The following is a 6,291-nucleotide window of genomic DNA, read 5'->3' on the forward strand; positions in this document are numbered from 1 at the left end:
AATTCCAAAAATTCAAAAAATTCGAATTTTTTTGCTCGAGATACCTAATTACCGTGGGGCAACGAGAAACGCGGTTACCGGGCGGTAACCGAATTTTCCGCCCGGTACCCAAAACCATGGTGAGGAGCACTTGCTTGTGGACAAACCACATGAAAAATTTAATACGCAAGGGAACCTTCACTTTCCAAATATGTAGGGATCTTAGGATTGGGCCAGAATTAATTAGATTCATATACGTAGATTTTACCGTAAGCACACCGTTCTTAAGATAGGGCACATCCGCAGGCAAAGCAATGGCGCTGCCCACCTGATGCGCAGATGGGGCGTATTGACCAGCGTACTGTTGTTTGGCTTAATTCAGGTCCTGATGCCTTTGTCTGTCATGTCAAAACGAGTGTAAAACAATTCCCTATTAAATAAAACTCTCATATGACCCGCAAAAAAAGAGAATAAGAAAACCTAAAAGTTTATGCGGAGAGTATGGCTATTGGTTGTGACTTGTGACACGGAAATAACCACTGAGGCTAGCCGTCACATGCTCCCAGTTTAGAAATTTTAAGTTTGAACACTTCAAGGAGTTCTAAAACTAATCGTCAATGTTCACAAGACATATGTCTACAGCTCCTACAAAATTTGAATCGAAATAAGAAACACAAGAAACAACAAGGACAAATTCATCGTGAATAGTGTCATTTTTGCTTGAATTTGTCTTTTTTTTGTTTCTCAATGTGTATCACGGATTTCGATCTGAATTCTTTTAGAGGTTGTAGACATATGTCTTGTGAACATTCTTGATTTGTTTTAGAGTTTTTTGTAATGTTTAAATTTGAATTTTCTAAATTAGGATCATGGGACTATACTGGCTGAGACATATCCAAGTATTCTCTAACTTAATGCTCATTAGTAAATTGCGGTGAGCATATATAATCCAGTCAGTTCTCTATCGTAGGACACATCTTGTGGCTGTCAGCTCACAATGTGGGACTCCCACCGTAAACTAATATAAGAGTGTTTAGATCACTATTTTAGTAGTGATCTAAACGCTCTTATATTAGTTTACAGAGGGAGTAGGTTGTTTAGTTTTAAGCTATCTTCAACAATTGTGTACTAGGTTGGGCGCTAGCAACGAGGGCTGCTTAGATAGGATGATTAGTCAATATCACTTCTAGCCAAGTCTTCCCATCTAGTAGATGGTCATTTGCTTGTACATCTTACATAGTTTGTAGGCAACTGAAATGAGATGCTCTTTCCCTGTATGGACTAAGTGTACATTTTTTTTATCAGAGTGCTAAATTTGAGTTGACTCTATAGAATAGCATAACATAGATGTAAATGAGATGCTCTTTCGTGAATACGCAAAGCTTGCGAATCATTCCATTGATAGAAGAATATAGAGTGAGTACAAAAGGAACAACACATGAAACAAACGCAACAAGCGTGAACATGATGCCCAGAGCAGAGAAACAGGGCATGCTCGGCCCAAAAAAGAGGAAAACACAGCTGGACTCGCCATCCTGAAAGTAGCCCGAACCAACAACAAGACGACCAACTTCTCCAGAGCCCAAACCGAGGACATCTCGAGCAAACAAGACAACGCCTTCACGAAGGAGAACGACGTCGAGACGCCATCATCGTCCGATCCGGATAACTGGACCTAGGGTTTCCTCTGCTGCTCGAAGAGGGGCACCGACAATGGCCGTGACAACACCTCCAAGAAGGGGACGGCACCCGCGGATGTCCCCGCTGCAAGTAAATGATGCAGGGATTTTGCCCTGGCTAGAGTTCGAGCAATCCCAGGCCACCAAAGCACGAATCAGAGAAGAGGAAGTTGGGCATATGCCGGAACAACGACCACAGAAGGGGGATCCACACCTGCCACCAAAGAGGCATCGGGCGCTGCCGGACGCGTGAGCAACGGAGCGGCAAAGGGACAAGCAGGGCACAAAGGTGGGAGGCTGGGCGGAAGGAGGGGTGGTAATGAATGCCACGGTGGCCGGAGGCCCGTGTGAGCCAGGATCCGGAGGGTAGCACAGATCCGGGTCACCAGGACCGGAGCAACAAGGACGTCGGTGAGCCCAAAGAGCTGGAAAGGAGGCGCAGCTCCCGGAGTGTACCAGAATTGGAGACACACTGGGATGGATGCCCACCAAGGGTAGCAGTAGGGTGGGGGTGCGGAGGCATTGAGGCGTCGGCTAGTCAAAGGAGTCGAAAGGAGCGCAGCTCCTAGGGCACGCAGCTATGGGGCCATCTTCGCACAAGCGCCGCTTGATGCGTTGGGAGCGCCCAATAGCTCGAGACGCCCCTACCGACGTAGCCATGGTGTCCTAGTGGACCAAGTCAGCGCCACAGGCACACGAGGTGAGGGCGGCACCCACAACCAACTTAATCGGGCCAGGTGAGTTACTGTTGGCCATCTGTGGTGCATGGTGGCAGAGCAGGCAAGGTTTCGTGGGGCAGCGGCCAAAGTCGACCCATAGGCCGGGCAAAAGGGGCTACCACCCTGGGCCCCAAGAAGGAAGGGGTCCAACTAAAACTTATACTATAAACACTATACAAGTATACAGAACATCAGAAAGATTATTAAATGCATAAAATAGAGCCTCAATTTATAGAAGCGTAAGTTCACACCACATACTAATAAGTTATACCACGCAGAGGCAAACCAGTCCAACTAGCAAAGTTGAGTTCAAATACACTAGTCTCTCTTTAGGATGAATGCCTTACTATCATAATGAAAGTTATGATAACAAAATTTCAATGTTTAAACCAATGCACAAATTTTAATTTGGGAAACTTGTAGGACATCTAATTTGCACCCAATCAAACCAAGTGAATCTGGACGAGAATATTAGGTAATCGAATTATACGCAAAAGTACAATCAACAACATTTTTGGTTTCTTCGCTGATTATTTTACTGAATCCAACTTGCAAGTGACATTTTTTATACCCTAGAAGCTTCCATGAATATGACTGCCTAATATACAGTAGAAAACATAATTAAAATATTTGTTAGCATATATATGATTTAGAAATATCTTCCATGATATTCGATAAAATTAAATGATATATGTACAAAGGCATAGATATGCAAATGTGTATACAATATATCGTTTATCCAATATCAGAAAATAAATTTGAAAGATTGTTTTAACAATAAGGAAAAAAATTGGTACATCATACAATTTTAATTTTGTAGAATCAAAATTTTCAATGATATACATTACAAAAGTATATCAATGAATAATATAACTATTATTTGGAAACATTGTTATCTGGTTAAGTAATAAAAAAATATATTAAGTACAATTGTAGTGTGTTACACTTAGTTTAAAATAAGTATAAAGGTTTAGTATGAACTTTTTTTGGCTTTACATTGCCCTGGTTCAAACAGACTCTAGCTAGACCGACTTATTGATACGACTCGTGTGGAGGCCCACCAACGGAAATGGGAGCGGGAGCGGGTGCACCTCTGGCTTGGCCCGCACGTCAACCATAGCTGGCAGGGCGGACCCCGAACCGACTTATTCAGCCGGGGTTAAGTTTGACAGAACCGCACGCTCCATGTCCCCACCCATCTCCGCCCCCTCCCCCTCCCCCGATCTGGATCCGGATCCCCACCCATCTCCACCCCCCATCCTCACCCACTGGATCCCGATCCACCGCCTCCAATGCCGCACCTCCCCACCATGGCGGTAGCCACGCCCTCCTACCCCTCCCACCCCACCGTACACGCCATGGTCGACATGCTCCGCCTATGGAACAAGACGGGGGAGCTGCCCCCGTGGGCAACAATTTCGTATTAGATATGCCGAATGTGTATAATTTGGGCAATTTCGTCTTGCATGGCTTTGATGTAAATACAAATGGAATTTATGTTTTACTGCTTTGTTGTAGCATGAGGAATTTATAGTCATCTTTAGCATGGATCTCAGATACCTAAAAAAATTGAAGCTTTTTCTTACGTGGGCACTAAAAAGTGTGCTTTGCTCATATTCTATATTTAGTGAGGTCTAGTTTGTAGTGTTGCTCGTTTTCATGCACTGTACTACTGATCTTGGTGTCAAAATGAAAAAAGAACTATTGCTCTTCGGGAGGTTATCTCACCTTTGTAATGATTGAGCTTTCTCCAAAAGGAGATGCCTAAGTTGGAAATCTGTTCAGTTTCCTTTCCTGGTTCTTGCGCCTTGATTCCGATTGAAAGTGAGGGAATCACGCTGCATGTTTTGGTTGTCGTCCTTGCGATAGTGGTTTCTTGTTGATACCTGCTTTTATGTTTGTAGCATGTGTAAATTGTGTATCTTCTTACGCCCGAGATTATCCAAATCAACATTCTTCATCTCTTGTTGGATTTTGGCAAAGCAGGCACTCCGGAGTCTTTTCAAGTTTAAGTATAAACATTTGAATCACCAAAGTTGTAAAGTTTCAATAGAAGCTTACCAGTTAATTGAATTCTAAATTTAAATGTACTTATCTTTTCGTGGATCATCGGGATTAGTTGGCAGTTTCTTTACATTCTTCATTCATTTATTCATGATTAAAAGCTTCAGTTATAAAATTTGAAGTTCGATAGTAGTAGCTCGTGTGTGCCGGTGCATTAACCTTTTTTCATTGTTTCATGTTTCGGGAGTAAGATATTGGTCTAGTAATGCAAATTGCTGCAGAGTTGTGACAGTTTCTAAGCTATATTCAGTTGCTTGGTGAAGTTAAGTATGAGGCAAGGCTTGAGGATGGGACTTAGGCTGTGTTTGGTTGAGCTGCAGATTCTGAAAAAGCTGCTGTGGAAAAGCTGTTGTGAAGAAGCTGCTGTGAAAATGCTGATGTAGAAAAGCTGGAGGCTGTTTGGTTAAAACGACTGTGAAATTGTAGATGTGGTTGTGAATTGTCTGTAATGCCCCTGAGACCTGAGTGAGTTTGTTTATAGGCTGATTGACTGTAAAGCAGTGATATATATACATTTGTAGGTAACTGAACTATCATTTTTCAAAGGAGAAAAATTACAATTCAGGCCATTCATTGCTAACATATACGCAAACGACTATACTCTGATGTTGCATAAAATAGATAGTGATCCCATAATATTATTACAAAATACATGCACCATACAAAACACATATGGTTCACATGATGAAGACCTCTGTCGACATAGCTAAACTTATGTTGCCATCGCTAGACAAGCATTGGCTACTACTACGAATATTGTTCATGCTATCTTCGTTCTCCTCCTCTTCAACCGGATCGGCTTGTGTTGGTGCCACATCTCCCCGTAGCACTGGAGGTACATACTCATCATCGGCATCACATTTATCAAAAAAATTGTCACGCAACTTGCTATCACAAATGAAATTATGCAATTCCATGCAAGCAATGATGATATGCTTCTGTGTACGAGGTGAGAAACTTGGGACTCCTTTCAATATGTGCCACTTCTGCTTGAGCACCCCAAAAGTACGTTCAACAACATTTCGAAGGGATGAATGTAGAAAGTTGAACACCTCATACTTCCCTTGAGGTGGACGGTCACGACGAAGACGGAATTCCGGTAGATGGTATGTACTCCTCTTGAAAGGAGCAAGGTATCCCGTTCGATTTGGATATCCAGAGTCCACAAGATAATACTTCCCTGAAAATGTACAACAAATTAGCGTCGCACATAAGAATAGAATTACCAATGGGATTTTTTTAGTATGTTTTACCTTTGGGAGGTACAGGAAATGAAGAGAAATGTGATAATGCATGATTCAAGATCCTGGTGTCATGTGCACAACCCAGTCAACCCGCAACCACAAAGGTAAACCTCATGTCAAAGTCACATATTGCAAGAACATTCTGAGATGTAAAACCATGCCGACATCTATGGTTAACCGCATCATCCGCTGGTACTGGAACTGGCACATGTGATCCATCTATTGCACCAATAGCACCTTTGAAATGAGGCCAGAAACGTTCATCTTTAATCCTTTCATGCTCATTGCTAAAAGTAGGATCTGTTGGTTTCATGATACCTTTCGCTAACTTCCGCAAACATAACAGAACTTCCTTAAACTTTGTATGAACTGTCCAAAGTGACCGTACAAAATGGTTGCATTTCTTTTTTGTCCTCTCCTGGCATCTCTGGAATAATAATAAGAGTGCAGGTTAGGTACTGCAATCATATAAAGCATGTCAATTAAAAAAATGCAAACTCTTACCACAAGATGTTCGTCCCACCATTCTTTTGAGCAATCAACGGTCCCCTTTGCATCATTCCATCCAAGTCCAGTAGCTTCATTTTTCAGCTCGATGAACCAAAC

The sequence above is a fragment of the Triticum aestivum genome, chromosome 7B (genome assembly GCF_018294505.1).
Source record: "Triticum aestivum cultivar Chinese Spring chromosome 7B, IWGSC CS RefSeq v2.1, whole genome shotgun sequence".
NCBI lineage: Eukaryota > Viridiplantae > Streptophyta > Magnoliopsida > Poales > Poaceae > Triticum > Triticum aestivum.